Source organism: Rhynchophorus ferrugineus, unplaced genomic scaffold (assembly GCF_030347505.1).
Source record: "Rhynchophorus ferrugineus isolate W39M unplaced genomic scaffold, kcgeb_rfMv2 rfM7, whole genome shotgun sequence".
In the NCBI taxonomy this organism is placed as follows: Eukaryota; Metazoa; Arthropoda; class Insecta; order Coleoptera; family Curculionidae; genus Rhynchophorus; species Rhynchophorus ferrugineus.
In genome coordinates, this window is record NW_027472586.1 from 32064506 (window position 1) to 32083187 (window position 18682).

Below are 18682 nucleotides of genomic sequence, written 5' to 3' on the forward strand. Positions count from 1 at the left end.
CTTCCCAGCCATTGTTTTTAGATCTGAGAACAGGAAATAGATACTGGGGGCCAGATCTGGAGAATACGGTGGATGAGGAAGCAATTCGAAGCCCAATTCATGGATTTTTGCCACCGTTTTCACTGATTTGTGACACGGTGCATTGTCTTGGTGAAGCCGCACTTTTTTTTTCTTCAAATGCGGCCGTTTTTCGGCGATTTCGTACTTTAAATGGTCGTCCGATAACGCTATGTAATAGTCGCTATTGATGGTCTTTCCTTTTTCAAGGTAGTCAATGAAAATTATTCCATGCGCATCTCAAAATACAGACGCCATAACATTGCTAGCCGACTGTTGAGTTTTCCCACGCTTTGGAGCCGGTTCACCGTGTGCAGTCCACTCGAATGACTGTCGATTGGATTTCGGAGTGAAATGATCCAGCCATGTTTCATCCATTGTCACATATCGATGCGAAAACTCTGGTTTATTGCGCTTCATCATCTTCAAACACTGCTCCGAATCATCAACTCGTCCTTGCTTTTGGTCAAATATGAGCTCGCGCACCACCCACTTTGCACAGAGTTTTGTCATACCCAAATATTCGTGAATGATACGATGTATACATCCAGTTGATTATCTTTAGAGTGTCTGCTATATTATTCAATTTCAATTTACGGTCATTCAAAATCATTTTGTGGATTTTTTAATGTTTTCTTCGGTAACAACCTCTTTTGGGCGTTCACTGCGTTCACCCTCTTCGTTGCTCATTTGATCAAGTCTAAACTTAGCATACCAATTCTTGATGGTAATTTTTCCTGGGGCGGTATCCGGAAACTCCGCATCAAGCCAAGTTTTTGCCTCGGAATGCTCGGAATCGTATTGGGTCTCGCGTCTTAACTTTTAATTAAATGCGTTGTGCATTGGGCGTTGGCATTCCTAATTCTTTGTAGGATAGATTAAGAATCATCGTGGTTCGGCTGTACTTTCTACTTGAACTTGAACTTGAACTTTTATTTTAATTTTATTATACAAGTATTTTACTTTGTTTGCATATGGAATTACTCTAGAACCAATTATCACAGTTAGTCTTAATTTTGTATGTGAAATGCACATGCGTATATTTTATAGAATATATTCGCCATTTCTTATTCCACTCTAATGTTATTGACTGCTGTTTGTACACATCAAGGATCGGTATGCTAAATTCAGACGTAATGAAATGAGCACCGAAGATAATGAACGCAGTGAAAGCCCAAAAGAGGTTTTTACCGACGAAAACATTAAACAACATTAACAATTACTTAACATTAATTATATCCACAAAATGATTTTGAATGACCGTAAATTGAAACTGAATGAAACAGCAGATACTCTAAAGGTATCAACTAAAGGTGTACATAATATCGTTCACGAATATGTACTGATATGATATAAGAAAGCCCTGTGCGAAGTGTTTGCCCGCGAGCTCACTTTTGACCAAAAACAACGACGAGTTGATGATTCGAAGCAGTGTTTAAAGATGGTCAAGCATAATAAACCCGAGTTCTTGCGTCGATATGTAACAATGGATGAAACTTGGCTCCATCATTTCACTCCGAATTCCTATCAACCGTCATCCGAGTGGACTGCACACGATCAACCCACTCTAATGCGTGGGAAAACGCAACAGTCACCAGGTAAGGTTATGGCGTCTGTATTTTGGGATGCGCATGGAATAATTTTCATTAACTAACTTGAAAAAGGAAGAACCATCAATAGCGATTATTACATAGCGTTATTGGGCCGTTTGAAGGACGAAATGGGCGAAAAAACGGCCGCATTTGAACAAAAAGAAAGTGCTGCTTCACCAAGACAATGCAGCGTGTCAATAATCCATTAATTGGACGTCATCGGCGAATCGACGATCGCTGGACGAATTGCTTCTTCATCCAACGTAGGTAGGCCGGAGACTTTTCAATTGACTTGTTATCTTGTCACTACTTCTAGTCGTTCCCATTGAAAAATACGAATATTTGATGCATAGTATTAATTCTTACCAATACCAATTATTAAATATAAAAAAATAATAATAATGAAACTTTTATGACATTGAATGTCCGTGAAATGAATTAACCTGAAACACCTTTACCAAATAAGTCCAATGTTCGTCTGCGGATTGCACGAATGCTGGTAAAATGAACAAATCGACTTAAAAAAAAAAGCAAGTCGTAACAAACGAAACTGGGTCAGACGGTGCAAGCTCATAAAATACAATTACTCAAGCGTTTTCGGTAGTTCTTTCAGATAGCTGCTTAAAAGCAGTGCAAAGATAAAAAATAAAAATTTAGCAATCGGCCACTGCAAAAATTATACTAAAACCAGATTTTGGTTTTATGTGCGATACATGGTCGTTTAATTTTTTATATCGAGTGTGCACTTCATTTTTATATAGCACTCTTAAATGATAATTTGAAAAAAGAGAATCATTCAACAGAACTGGAAGATAAAGTAAATTGACGTTCGAGTCGTTTTTCTAATTGGAACAATAGATAGAAATATCTATATCAAGAAATAGGAGGACTTAATTACAGAAAATTAAAGATTATTTAATCACCTAAAATTAAATCACTGGTTAAATCAAACCATTGGTTGGTCAGACTGTATGTAAGAAATTGCCGGAAATATTGGAATACAGGATTCAGTGAAGCGAAGAACGAATTGCAATTTAAGACATCAGATTACCACTGCTTGCATACATATAATGGTCATTTGGTAATATTGGTTGATGGGATAGTCTTATATAATTTGAAATGTACTGTATAGAAGATGAATATGGACTCATATGTTCACTTTTGGTTCATTTCGAGAAGATATATTACAACTAGTACATCATATCTAAACAGATATTTGGATAAACCATAGAAAAGTAGATTTTTTTCTTTTTTTTATTATTTAATTATTACGTTGTTATTAGTCGTTTCCGACGAACCTACAATTTGTCTTTATAATAACTTAAATTATAACTAGGAGGGCCCATCAGCCCTCTCAGTCTCTAGTGAAATAGTGTTTATATCTATCAGTGCTATATTTTTTTATTATATGAATCTCACTACACAAGATCAGATGGTTTTATTCCTTTGAGTCTGTGTCCTCTTCTGGTAGTATCCAAAAGCTGCAATACTTCAATATTCTCACGAGAATGACGTCTTTCCTCATGCCCCCTTGCAATTCTCTTGATTTCTTGACTGACTGTGGGTATCTGAAGGTCTCGATGTAGGTAATTTTAGTGCTATAGTATTTGGGTGCGCCCACAATACCTCTCAGGGCTTAGTTCTGAAAATTTTGTATTTTGTTTATGTTACCCTTTGCAAAACAACCCCATAATTGAACTCCATATGTCCATATAGGTTTCAGTATTTCCTTATATAATAGAAATCTATTATGTACTGATAATTGTGATTTTCTTCCAATTAGCCATTAGTACATTTTCCTATATTTCAATTTCAGTTCTGTTCTTTTCTTCTTTATATGTTACTTCCAGCGAAGTTTGGCATCAAGATTCATTCCGAGATATTTAACACTATTGCTATATCGAATGATAGTATTATTTAATGTTATTGCTGCTTGTACTGTCTGATTGTAGGTTAACTGCATATGCACAGATTTACTTTCGTTAATTTTTTTTTCATGCGCGTGTCCAATGTTTTATATTGTTACGTGCCTGTTGTAATTTTCCTGTGGCTTCTTCACTATTGTCTCCGACAGCTATAATCGCAGTAACCTCAGCAAATGTAGCCATCGTATTATTCTCCATTTGTGGTGTATCACAAATGTATAGTAGATGAAGAATTGATCCCAGTAAACTTCTTTATGGTACACCTGCTTTAGCTTATTTTTTGTAGAGTAAGTTTCTTCTTGTTTGACTCTAAACATTCTGGTTGAATGTACGATTTTACTAGTTCGGTGTATTGTTTTGGTAACATTTTCTGCAGTTTATGAACAAGGCCTTCATGCTAAACCTTATCGAAGGCTTGAGACTAGAAAATGAATACTTCAATACCCAAAACACAGCAAGGACCATGGACATGTATATGTAAGGCGATAGTGTATTTGCTGCATAATGCCGAGTGGGATGATGACTATTAACTAGAAATTATTTTAGTTCGGCCACCTAATGCCATTTAATTACTTTATTGAAAGGCAAATACATATCTGCAACTTTGTCAGCCCAAGAACAGACTAAATCAGGGTCTTAAGAACTGACAATTTTAAGAAAATATATTAAAATAAAATATTAGTTTATTAAGGAAGCGTGTCTAAGTAAAGAGTTGTTTGTTTATCAGATAATTGTGTAAACTTGTTCAATTAATCTTCAAGTTTACAACATATAACAACAACAAGTATACAAAATACAACAAATTCATGACAATTAAAAATGATCGCACAATATCTATATACTAGAGCTTTTTAAATAAAGTAAATCCTTTGTTTATTATTGAACGGAAATATTTTTTAACAAAAATCGAGAGAGTAATCGAGTTATCATTCACAATTTAAATTTTCTTACCCTTTTACATTAACAATCTTGAAAAATATCGTTCAAAAATGCAGCTATATTAATATACAATATATTGTTATTTACAAGCAAACTACCAAAAAAGCATAAAACTATATATATATATATATATATATATATATATATATATATATATATATTCGTCAAGATCGCGGATAGGACGGCAGAGCCAGAACGTTAAAAATCAATCGATTGAAACTAGTAGAATCAAAAATATTGACTAAAAGTACACGACTGAAACAGTGTATAGTAGATAGTGAAAAAATCAGTCGTACAGAAAATAGAAAAGAGTCGACTGAAACAGTCACTGGTAAAAAGTAGTAAAATCAGTCAAACCGAAAATAACGACTAAAACAGTTGATACCAACAAGTAATCAATTACTAAACAATGTATAGTCGATTTCAGTCCATAGTTTTCAACACTAGTCTAAAATATCGAACTACCGGATATAATTCTAAATACCATAGATATTCGGAAACATTTATTGTTTCCTTGTATGGTATATGTCTTTATGTTTTAAGGAAAGAAATATGAAGAAAATATAAACAAATAGAACTCGCCTTTACGTTAGTAAAGGACTCTGTAGTTTGTTTATTCCAAAGCCAAAAGTGATATTATTAATGCCGTCCCGTTTCGAATGAAAAGTAATTCATAACACTGGAATCTCCATTTTCAAAGTGCTATGAGTTTTATGTGAGTATACTTATAATACTAATTTTATATACAGAATGAGCTATGGACCGCTACATTCGAAGCCATCTATTAGGAATACCGAAATTACTTTTTCTCCAATTTTATATGAAACATCAGAAAACCTTTAATACCTTAAAGTCTTAAAATAAGGAAAGATGTTGCCTTAACGTTAACATGTACTATGCGAAAATGAATCTAATCACTATGTGTAGTATTGATCACAACAGCCAATGATTCAATACCAGTTCATTCAATTCCATTCCGTTGACATCTCAATTAATCCCGTCTCGTAGACGACCCACACAGAACTTTATTTATTACATAAATTTCAACGGTAAAGCCCAGATCGACCCAATTTCAGTTTCATTAAATTTCGTCGACTTTCCATTATATTTTTTTCTCGTCCATCGATCCGGCGTAATATCGTCGCCGTCATTCATCTGGTAAATTTAGTCGCAATCGAGTTGCGAAAATCGCATTCGCTAACGTTATTTCCGACCCAGATTCGATCGCCTATTTTTAGACGCTCTATCCAACAAAACACCAAATACCGCGGTGACTGATGCGTTTTTCTCTTTCTCCATGCGGCTGTGAGCGGGTGGGTGGAGACACTTGTTGTTGGTCCGTTTCCGTTTCGAAATCAATTGAATGGAACCGAGACCTGATGATCGTTCCATCTAATTCCCGTTGAGAGTCCGGGCCAATGATGAAGGAATGTTTTCAATAAATTTAACTAGTCCCTGTGCTCATTCCGAAAATAGTAATAAATAGTCATATGACCCAGCAATTTCTCACATTTTTATGTATCAAGGTTTTTTTTATTTACAAGACACATAACCAAAAATATTAGGACTAGTAATTAACTAGAACTATCTAGTAATTTTTCGTTCATATTGTTCTTCAAGGTCGGATCTAAGATTTCAGACCAAAACCTAATTAGTACTCGCCTCGGCGGTACATAAGTCATAATTGAAAAGTTCCCGGTCTGACACATAGATGGATGGATAGATTGAGATATTAGAATTAAATCCATATGTTTTTTAGTTAGACCTAGTCCTCAAAAGATGTGTGCATAAATTTGACAGCTGACGGATGATTAGTTTGTGAATTATAGCATTTTAAGTAACGCAACTTTGGTTATTGTGAAAGAAAATGCATAAAAAGGAATTTCGCGTGTTGACAAAATATTGTTTTTTGAAGGGAAAAAATACAGTTGAAGCAAAAACTTGGCTTGATGCCGAGTTTCCGGACACTGCTCCAGGAAAATCAACCATCAAGGATTGGTGTGCTAAGTTTAGACGTCGTGAAAGGAGCACCGAAGACGGTGAACGCAGTGGACGCCCAAAAGGGGTTGTTACCGATGAAAACATGAAAAAAATCCACAAAATGATTTTGATTGACGTAAATTGAAACTGAATGAAATAGCAGACACTCACATAGAAAGCTCTGTGCAAAGTGGGTGCCACGGGAGCTTACTTTTGACCAAAAACAACGACGAGTTGATGATTCGGATCAGCGTTTCAAGATGATTAAGCGTAATAAATCTGAGTTTTTGCATTGACATGTGACATTGCTCCATCATTTCACTCCGAACACCAATGGGCAGTCATCCGAGTGGACTGCACACGATGAACCCGCTCCAAAGCGTGGGAAAACGCAACAGTCGGCTGGCAAGGTTATGGCGTCTGTATTTTGGGATGCGCATTGAATAATTTTCATTGACTACCTTGAAGAAGGAAGAACCATCAACAGCGACTATTACATAGCGTTATTGGACTGTTTGAAGGACGAAATTGCCGAAAAACGGCTACATTTGAAGAAAAAGAAAGTGCTGCTTCACCAAGACAATGCACCGTGTCAAAAATCTATGAATTGGGATTCGAATTGCTTCCTTATCCACTATATTCTCCAGATTTGGCTCCCAGCGACTATTTCTTGTTCTCAGATCTCAAAAGAATGCTCGCTGGGAGGCAATTTTTGTCGAATGAAGAGATGATCGACGAAACTGAGGCCTATTTTGAAGTAAAGAACAAATCGTATTACAAAAATGGTATCGAAAAGCTGGAGGGTCGCTATAATCAGTATTATCAGGGTCGGTATATCACCCTTGAAGGGAATTATGTTGAATAAAAAAAAAACTAATTTTGCCAAAAAAATGTGTTTTACTGTGGCAGGCCGGGGACTTTTCAATTGACCTGTTATACTAAATTTGGAACGATACATTAAATATTAATAGGCCCCTGCGTAAGAATGACATGCAAAATCGTAAAGCGTTCCACATTTGTCTTTCAGTAAATGTTGATTCCTCAATGCCGAGTCTTTCTAAAAATGATCAAAAATCCACAGTTGCTTATGAATAAATTTGTTCAAATCAAGGAAAAAACTCTATTATGTTTACATTTATGTTATACTGATGGTTCCAAGAAGCAGGATTTCGTTGGAGCTGCCTACACATCACAGCAGACTTTTTTGCCAATATATATATATATATATATATATATATATATATATATATATATATATATATATATAATGAGCAGAAATAGTGACAATATTTATTTTATTTTCAATATTGCCATCGTTCCATTATTGCCACTCAGTGGGAATTACACCAGAAGTAGCGGGTTTTTCCCCATCCTATATTTAAATGACTAAAGTGATGATTATAAATTTTTTTGTAATTTTTATGATCCCAATAGATTACAGATACAAATAAGAAATATTTATATATATATATATATATATATATATTAATCTCTTAGAACGTCAATTATCTGCCTGTGGGCAATAATTATTATTATATAATTTCAGTTATATAACATAACCATCCTGACATATAGAAGACATCACTTCAGTAAGTGATCTATTGTACAACTTTTAATCTAAATCTTATTCTAGATATTATTCTAACTTATTTTAAAGTCTATACTAACTTATCCTAAAAACTATTCTAGCTTATTCTAGAGATTATTAAATCTCACTCTATGTGTCTATAAATCAGTTCGTATGGTAGTTCTCGTTTTTAGCCTACGCACTTCACTGTCATCGCGACCTTTAACTGTTTGGTGAGTGCATTATCCCAATACATCCGCACTAATAGTCTTTCAGAGTACTTCGCACTCACACTCCGAATCACACTTGTTATTGGTTCTATGGGGATATCGCGCTGAATCAGTTTGTTGGACACGTAATATGGGGCATCGACGATGACTCGCAACACTTTATTCTAGAACATCTGGAGGATATCCATTTTAGATTTGCTAGTGGTATCCCACAGTTCAATACCATAGGTCCAAATGGGCCTAAGTATTTACTTATACAGTAAAACCTTGTTATCCAATGATAACTTAGATCTAGCTCTATCAGCCAGTACATTTGGTTTAATTTAACTAAGTAACAAGCTGTTTGCGTTTTGTCACTATATATTTTTTCCACATCAAATGTTGATCGAATTGCATTCCCAGATATTTAGACGTTGTCTGCTTGCTATGGGACATGTTCTTCTACAAAGGGTGAATGTCACATGGGTATATTTTGCCTCATTTGCTTTGATACGCCACGTTTTCAACCACAATTCGACTTTGTTAAGATGAAGTTGGAAGTTTCTTGTGGCTGATATTAGATCGTCGTGTGATGATAAAACCGCTGTATTTGAAATGTAGACCATTTGTCTATGGCTCTGGCTATATAATGCTTGTTAAAGCTCTGAGCTGGTCTTTCCTACGTAAGTCTCAAGAACGGTTCACGGACGGGTCTCCGAGCGCCTCTTCAGTACCGTCGCTACGTTATTGCGTTTTTTGTTCGCTAATTTCCTATCGTGTTTTCTCCCTGATCTCCAACTGGCCGCTTTATTGCGCGCCAGCATTCGTCTCCTCTTGGCTGCCATCCTGGGTATAACTTTCCTCATAGTCAATTACCGTATCGGACCAAGCGTTGATCCTTGTGACGGTTTCCTTGTTGACTATTCTCTCTGCGTTCCTTATCTGGTAGTTCCCGTCGGCTGTTTGATGCCTGTTTCGGGTCTCTACCCTTTTCCCAATTTCGCATGTCTCCAATATATGCGTCGTGTCTTCTGGACCTGTGCGACACTTGCAGAGTCCATCGGTCTCCTTTAGTTTAAATTTGTGCAGGTAGGCTTGCATATTTCGGTGGCCTGTCATCAGTTGCACAGCCTTCCTACTCAGTCCTGTGTTTCCTGTCCCAAACCGCTGCATTATCAGCATATGTTGTAGCACTAGTGTTTCTTGAGGTCGGTAGGTCAGCTGTATACAATAGATAGAACAATGGTTCAAGAATACTGCCCTGTGGAATACCTGAATATATTGGGTGTAGGTCGGGTCTTCGTCATCTTGTTTGACAATAAAATGTCTATCTGTGAGGTACGATTTCAACAGTTGAAAGAGCGTATGCGGCAAGAGCTTTTTCAATTTAACATGCAGTTCAGTGTGCCACACCTTGTCGAAGACCTGAGAAATATCGAGAAATGCAGCGGAGCAATATTTTTTATCGTTCAAGTTTTTGTTAATTTGGTTGAATAATCTATGTATCTGTTCTATTGTGCCGTGTTTATTACGGAAGCCAAATTGATGGTCTGGAATAATATTTCTCTCCTCTGCGATTATTTTGAGTTTCTTAGTATATAGTTTTTCTAATAGTTTAGAGATCACAGGTGACAGGCTTATAGGAAAATAAGAGGGCACGTCTGATTTTTCTCAGGTTTCAGAATCATAATGATTTGAGCCTCTTTCCAAGTGCTAGGAAAGTAATTAAGTTTTATCCTTGCTACTAAATATGAATGTTATTAATTTGATGCATTTTTCTGGCAGCTCTTTTAAGATTCTTCTAGTCAAAACCAGGAGCTTTTTTAGAATTGGTTTCTATATGTATTGTTTGTTCTACTTCCTTAACAGTAAATTTCTCATGTGGCAGATCCATTTGAAACGGAGTGTTAAGAAAGTCAATTATGTTATTTTCTTCTGTTGCAGATATTTCAGACGGGTACGGATTAAATACTGTTTTTAAATGTTTAGAGAAAACCTCTGCTTTATCTTTATCATTCCTAGCCCAGGAATTGTTGTCAATTCTAATTGGTTGTTTATGTTGTTGAGATTTTTTATTTTTTTTTTGTTACTTTCCAGAGAGAATATTCCGTAGCATTAATTGGCGTTAAGTTTTCTAAAGAGTTTTGAATTCCTTGATTTTGTTCCTTATTTATTAGCTCTTTCAGCTCTTTTGAGGCCTTGTTGAATTGTCTGTTGTTTTCTTCTGTTGTGACTTGTTGCCACGTTTTTCGTCGTTTTCCCTTTTCGGCAATTTTTTGTTTAATTATAGACGAAATATAATGAAACTTTTGATACGCTTTTGTTATATTTTTTGCTGCTATTTCTGTATCTCTTTCTGTTTTGAGAGGTCTAATTTCTCTCTATATAATGGTCAGTTAATTTTAGTGTTAGTTGCAATATATATAACCCATAATATTTCACTGTTTATGCCAAAAGCCTTTTCCAAACCCTTAATGCTAAGTATGTTTGAAATATAATCAAAGCAGAATGCATAAGAATTGATTTAAATTGTTAACAGTCCAGACAGCAGACTAACAAATCTTTACCAGCTGAATTATGCAATTGTTTAATATAATGTGTCATTAAAATCTCGAATAATGCGGCCCATAAAATCAGGTTGTTTCACAAACCGTCTTAAATTTAGCTGGCGCGAAGTAAACAAAATAATTTAGGATGTCCCCAATTCCATCACAACTCCTGTTGCATTATTGCGTTGGTCGTGTTCGCAAATGAAAATTTATAGGGTGTCCGCTATTTGTATCGCGCGAGATAAACACTATACCGTAGTTAAGAGAATATGCCGTAAGTGAAGCGGTCGTCCTGTGTTTTTTTTTGTTCATCTCGATCTCTGGGGAAATTACGCGAATATTGTTCGCTTGTAGTAAGGATGGCGAAAGTTTTATACCACATTTCATATAATCCCTGGATATTTCTCGTTGAAAATAGATAGTTTTTTTAAAAGTTGAACAGCAGTACTTTCGTCCGTTTTTATTATTTTTTAAATATACACTACTATTCAAAAGTTAAAAAAAGTCATGATTTATTACACTTAATCATACCTTAGACTAACATTTAGTTAAATATATTTAGTAGAAATATGGACCAGTACATTAGTTTTGATATATCGATATTTTATGAAAAAAATATCGATATTATTGCCGATATAAATAGTAAATAAATAAATAGGTTTAGGTAGGTATTAAGCTAAATTGTGTGTATATAGTAGAATATAATATGAGTGTTGTAGATAGGTAAATAAGATTGTTTATTTTTATTTTGTACTACGATTATTATGTACATATTTTGTTTTAAAATATTTTTATTTTTGTGTTAAATATCTAAGTTTGATTGTTTTTTAATTTTTAGTGAGTTCCTTATTTAATTTTTGTCAAGTCGATTCAATTTTTTTTGTTAAAACATATTTTATTTTTCTCTTTTTAGTGTTAGATATCAATAAATTACGCAGTTATTTTATTTAATATTACATTGGGTAGGCCAAGTATAGTTGCGGCCCGTATCACGAAAAATATAGACAAACAATCATTGAAAATAAGCAGCGCTTCATGCCCCGGGGTCCGCTACCTAGCCTAGGTTAACTAAACTAGAAAAACAAAAGATTATCTTCCGCGCCGGGCTCGAACCCGCGACCTTTGATTGGGAGCTAAACTCTTTAACAATTACAACATAGAAGCAACTGTTTACAGTGCTTCTACAAGATCTTATATGCTCTAGTTAGTGCTTAAAAAGCAAACTGAATGGCTTTCGCACTGAACGATTTCCGATTTTCCGTAACTTCATCACATTATACACAAATATTTGATTATTTTAGATAAAAAATATGTGAAAACTTTATACGTGCCTTTGAAATTCGAGTGTTTCCCTCGATTTCCCCAGCCTTCCCCTATCAGATCTCGACTAGGAACCACTCTTCACACACCTAGGAGATGCACTCTTTCGAATAAAAAAAGAATTTTGAAAATCGGTTTATAGTTGATGGAGAAATAGGCGAACATACGTAAATATATATATATATATATATACATATATATATATATATATATATATATATATACAGCCAAACATAGAAACTCCTCCTTTTTCGAAGTCGGTTAAAAAAAAAACGAGAGCTACAACCGATCAATTGAAATTCCAAACGGACATGGTTTCATTATTAATTGCTTTCGAAACCAGTCGATCGCATATTTAATTTGACAAAATCCTCGCATATATCTCTCTTATTTTGTGCGATAAATCGAGAGAGACAAATTTCCAAACAAAATCAGATAAACGGTCAAACGTAACGTATAAAATACAGGTTGTTTAGTATGCGAGTTGAGACCGACCGTTTACTATCTGATTGGAGTTGAGCTTTAATTGATATCGAAAGTCTAGCCAATGCATTTGATGTTTCACTTATCGTGAACAAGGAAAAACCAGTCTCCATTTGATACTGATTTATTAACATCATATATTCGCGGTAAGGATATTCTCTCTAACTGTTTTTTAATCGAATGCGAGTTTCATTTATTTATACGAGTTTTATGTCAGTTTATAACATGCAAAATATAAAATCTGACGAAATATATATAATAAAAATAAAAGAAGCTAGTTTTCAAAGTTTATAACATAAAATATATACTGTTGTCAAACTTGTATATTTTTTTATTAGTTTTTTTTATTTCTTTCGGCATGGCTAATTGAATCGCCGAATTCACAAAACAAAATAATACCAGTTTCATTTGGTTTGAAGTAGCGTTGGGAACTATCGACTTAAAACAGTCGATAATCGCAAAACAGTCGAAACAGTCGATAGTCAAAAAACTAGCGACTGAAAATAGTATTTACTATATATATAGTATATACTTCTATATATATATATATATATATAGTATTTACTAGAAGTACGGTTCGACTGTTTTTTTTTAATTTGTGATGTCAGATGAAGATGTACGAACCCTTTCCTGTATAAATTGTGAGAGAGGAAAGGACGGAGATAATTGCTTGGAGCAGTTAAATTTATATGTGCTTATATTTTCCAACGGTAGTATAAGCGAGAGGGAGATGTACATATTCCCTCACGTAAAAACATTAAAAAATAAAAGGAAAGAAATAATTACTCAATACTATTAACATGCAATTAATCCTGTGGATCTGTAAATGGGAATGAAATGGAATAATACCCCACAAATATTTTATCCTATTTTAATATGTTAATTGCTATTTTTAAATAATATAATATAATAAATAGACAATACAATAGAACTTAAACAAGATCTAAATACTAAAGATGTACACAAATTAAAAATAAAATCTAAATAAAAATTAAACTTATATCTAATCATAAAAACTAAACCGTAACGTAACTAAAAATGATCGCACAATAACTACTAGAGCTTTTCTAAATATAGTCAATACTTTATTTACTATTGAACGGAAATATTTTTAAGAAAAATCGAGAGAGTAATCGAAATATTACCTATTAATGCCATAAAATCGTCTAAAGTATTTTACTATTTATCATTTTCAATTTTAATCTTTTTACCCTATTACATTAACAATAATAAAAAATATCGTTTCAAAATGCTGCTATATTAATATACAATATAATGTTATTTAAAAGTAAACTACCAAAAAAATCATAAAACTTTATATATTACATATAAATCTATGTAAGCATAAATTGGGTACATTTTTGTCAAGGTCGCGGATAGGACGACAGAGCTAGAACGTTAAAAATCAGTCGATGAAACTAGTAGAACCAAAAATAGTAACTAAAGGTACACGACTGAAACAGTACATAGTAAATAGTAATAAAACCAGTCGGGCCAAAATTAGCAACAGTCGACTGAAACAGTCACTGGTAAAAAGTAATAAAATCGGTCGAACCAAATATAGAATAGTGGAAAAAATAGTCGATAGTAAAAAGTAGTCAATTACTAAACAGTCGATAGTCCCCAAAGCTAGTTTGAAGCTTTTTTATAGATGATCAGCAAGTTCTTCCGCTTCTTTTTCATTATTGCGTGCCCAATTTCCACATAGTTTTCTTAGAAGTGGACTGTGTAGACATGATCATTTTAGGCATTTGGTGGCTTTCCAGAGCGAATAATCTGTTTTGTCATTTGTTATATTTCTCTGTTATTTATGGATTTAGTTTTAATTTATAATATTTGTTTTGCATTTGTATTGGCAATTTAATTTACATTCCAATCAGCTTGTTTTTTTTGCTCTGCCCTAAAACCAGGCGGTGGAAAGCATGACGAATACCTGGTCGCGCAGACTTGTCCTGAAGTGACAAGTTGGACCGGGTTATGTGGAACTGCCTCTAGGCTTACTATGCCGAAACCGAAACCGCCTTACAGTTGACCCCTGTGGATCGCTACTGCTAATGCATTCATTTTGGGGATATGGCACCCGTTGATCGGGCAGCCGTTATTGGGCGCGAGGACCCGGCGATTCTATTGATTTGCGAACTTGAGTTAACACACGACTGGATACTGTCGTATGGGGGCAAAAGTTATGATTGCAGGGACGTATGAGGTGGTTTCAGCTTGGAAAACGGGGGGAGGTTAGTGGTGAAGCGGTGCTATGTTCCCAACATGCCGACCAGCTCGCGAACAAGCTCGTTTTCAGAAAAAATTGAGTTGTTGTTTGTGGACCGATTGAGGTATGACGTGCTTGATTTCTGGAATGTCAGTTTCCCTCTGGATTTGATTATTTCTGACAAACCATGGACTGTTTAATATTCTCCTGAGGAGCTTATTTTGGAAAACTTGAAGCCGTTTGACCTGGTTGGGTGTAACAAATTTGAAGTGGATATTAGATCCACAGAGAAGTACGGACCGAATTAACATCTTGTAAAATAAGCATTTGATGGAAATGGGAAGTCTATCAGAAAGGCAGATCAGAGAAGATAGCAGGTTTGCTATCCCTGAACCTTTCTGGATTGCTTTCTGGATTTGGGAATGCCAACCGAACCGTCGGTCGAAGTGGAGACCTAGGTACATGACGTTATCCAGTTATGGAATTATTGCGGTGTGGATCTTAAGTTGCGAAACGCGCAGTGCGTAACGCTTCTTATGGAAAATGATGGCCTGGGTTTTCAGGGGGTTAATTTGCAACCTCCAGAACCTGGCGGCAATGAAGAAAGTAGTGTCATCAGCGTAAAACGCGACGTAAAAAAGCTCTTTTCTCGGCAGATCTGAAATATAAAGAGGTTAAATAAGGCTGGGGCCAGCCGGGAACCTTGAGGTACGCCAGCATCCATTTGTTTTCGACTGGAAAGTGTTTTCCTGATCTTGACCTGGAAAGATCTGTCCGATAGATAGGACTTGGTGAGAGCGGTTAGGTCTTCTGGGAGACCTAACCGCACGCATTTTGCTATCAAACCGTCGTGCGAGACCTTGTCGAAGGATTTGGTTAGGTCCAGAAGGACTAAAAAATATTAAAATAGAACAGCAATGACTGGTAACTATGTAATAAATAAATTGAAAAGAAATTAAATTTATTTTGTGCAAGAATCCGATTTATAATGTCTTTTTACAGTAGATTTATGATTTTATATGTAAATTTTGTATATTAACTATTGAATAAATCTTTATGAGCATATTAGCATTATTGTTTCAATCAATTACAACATTAAAAACCTGTAATTTTTAAATTGTTTTGTCTTTCAGAATTTTCCGATATTTCAATTAAATCTGTTTCGCAGAACTTAAAGTAATTTCGAGAAAAATGCGTTCGATACCGTGTCACTAAAACAGCTATATCTCCTAACAGCCCAAGGGCATTTTTGAAAGAATAAAAGGATTACGCAGCTCAAACGTGCTGTAACTTTGCTTTTTCTTCCTATTTTCCTCAATTCTTATTTTTGTAGACCTTCCATAGGAAGTCATATGAATCAGAATATCATTTAGACAGTATTTATGTATATAATTTAGACAGTAGACAGTAATTATGAACGTCCATCAATTGGTATACCACTAGGATAATACTCACCGGCTTGGTTGGACAGTAGTCAAGGCGAGAGGACGGTCCTCTAACTATTACGCAGTAGTCAGCAGGTAGTTGCAGGTTTGAATCTTGCTAGGCCATAACACAAAAGTGTAAAATTCGACATAGAAAATCATTTCAGTCACACTAGTAACCAAGCGGTTTAAGGCCGGATGTCCTCTGGGATGATCTCTAAGTTGGTTCCTCGTCAGTCGGTAGACTTAATGTCGAGGAACATGATTAGAGTAGGTCCAGTCCAGATAAACTCGAGATGGTAAAAATAGTTCTTGCATAACAAAAAACAAAAATAATCCGTTCCGTACTGTACTTGTTTACCACTCTGTTATTGTATAAACTTCCTGAAGTACAAAACTTCCAGAACTATTCTAATATAATTCTCATTGACCTCATTAAATTACTTGTTGACATTGTTTCCTTTCGTATTATCTGGATATTAATGGGACGATAGTTTTAATGGGGTTTACAAGTACAATGTGGCAGCAACTAATCCGGTATAATAAACAAATTAAGAATAACAACCTAACTTGTAAAGCATTTACTAACAACGCCTTGGGGTTAAACCAATTAATAGTAAATTCAACATTTGCTTCGGATATATTGGGACCTACTACATAATTGGCACAAATGAATACAGAGAGCAAAATTTTATTTTCATAAATAGTTAATTTTATATTAATTTATAATAATTAATTCGAAATTCATTAAGAATTTTTTTACTAAACTTTCACCCTTATTCTCACATTTTTTCATTAAGGGGGCTACTCATAAAAATACTAATCTATATTAAAAAAGCTCTTGAACATATCGATTAAAAAAATATATCATGACAAGTCGTTGCCAACTAACTTACAATTTGTCTTTGACTTAACACTAGTTATTTATCTAGGAGGCCCATTAGCCCTTACTTAGTTTCTAATTAAATAGACTAAAAGTTAGTAGCCCTTTTCTGTGTTTTTAACATTTAGTACATTTCACTACACAGTTGCGATCTGTATGATATTCTGTAGTTAGAAGATCATACGATTTGGTTCTCTTGAATCTACATTCTAGTTTACAGTTACCAAAAGTTGGAACACTTCGATATTAACATGAGGTGTGATATCTTTCCTCCTGTGTTATGAGTCACTTAATTATCTTTATGACAGTTATGTTTATCACTACATAGTATAAAACAAAGTCGCCTTTTCTGTCCCTATATCCCTATGTGCGCTTAAATCTTTAAAACTACGCAACGGATTTTGATGCGGTTTTTTTCAATAGATAGAGTGATTCAAGAGGAAGGTTTATATGTATAATACATGCATAATATACTAAGGCAACATTGCTAATTTTAGAGGTTTCTAACATGATGTCGTAAATTAACCTATTTTTTTAGGCTTATTTAGCAATTAGCAAAAACGCTACCTAACCCTACGAGTTAGATCAAATTAATGTACTACAGTATTGTACACCATAAAAAGGTCTACAAAAAAGTCCGGGATGGTATATGTTTATCTTTTAGGGATAACCCACATTAACCATTTTTATGGTTTACTTTTTACGTGAGAAAATGGCTTATTTATGAAGTTATTTTAAGCAATACGGCATTAATCCTTATCGAATTAAGTACCTTAAATACAGTGTGCAATTAATATAGATCAATATGGTTCCTTACAGCATGTAAATTAAACAAATATTTTCGGAGATATTACAAATTTAAAATTTGCGTTTAAAAATGTGTAATGTAATAAAAATTGTATGAATTTAGATATTCCAAAGATAGCAGGAAATCTTCATAGTAAGTATAGGGGAAGAGGAATTGTTTTACTCCAAATTTAATGCGTGCAGGCCAAGGGCAGTAATGAATGAACCAAAAATACTGGATCGATTTTAATCATGTTTTCATTGAGTGACATAGGCATATATATTTTATGCCCTTGCAAAGTCGGAGCGGGCCGCTATGTTTTTATATACAACGTTCATATTTTTTCTGTAGTGTATTTAATTTAGTATCAGCATTGCACCCGTGCGAAGCCGGGGCGGGTCGCTAGTAGTTTATAACAGACGCAAGGGCTCGATGTAAGTTATTATTCCTATAGTATCTCTCTGGATGCATCCACAACTAGGACTTTTTGCCAACGAGGATTTATCTGGATTGGACCTACAGTTGAATGTGGGCATTTAGATTTTCTTCTAAATAAGCTATACATTTTTTTATATTTCAATTGGAATTATTTTCTTTTCTTTTTGATATGTTCCTTCCAACGAAGTTTTGCTTCAACATTCATCCCGAGGTATTTAACTTTGTTATTATATGGGTTGATTGTAGGTGTATTCAACATGCACTGATTTAGTCTCGTTAACTTTTATTCTCCATATCTGGGTACACTTATTTATCTTATT

General features: G+C 34.6%; 1 protein-coding gene and 1 non-coding gene across 4 annotated transcripts in view; both read left to right on the forward strand.

Moving 5' to 3' along the window:
* The window catches only part of EcR (Ecdysone receptor), a 604745-nt gene that overhangs the window by 233477 nt on the left and 352586 nt on the right, over positions 1-18682 (forward strand). The gene's annotated exons all lie outside the window — the stretch shown is intronic.
* LOC143200391 (U6 spliceosomal RNA) lies at positions 7405-7513 on the forward strand. The gene has a single exon (XR_013006718.1). It is a non-coding gene; the product is annotated as a U6 spliceosomal RNA (small nuclear RNA).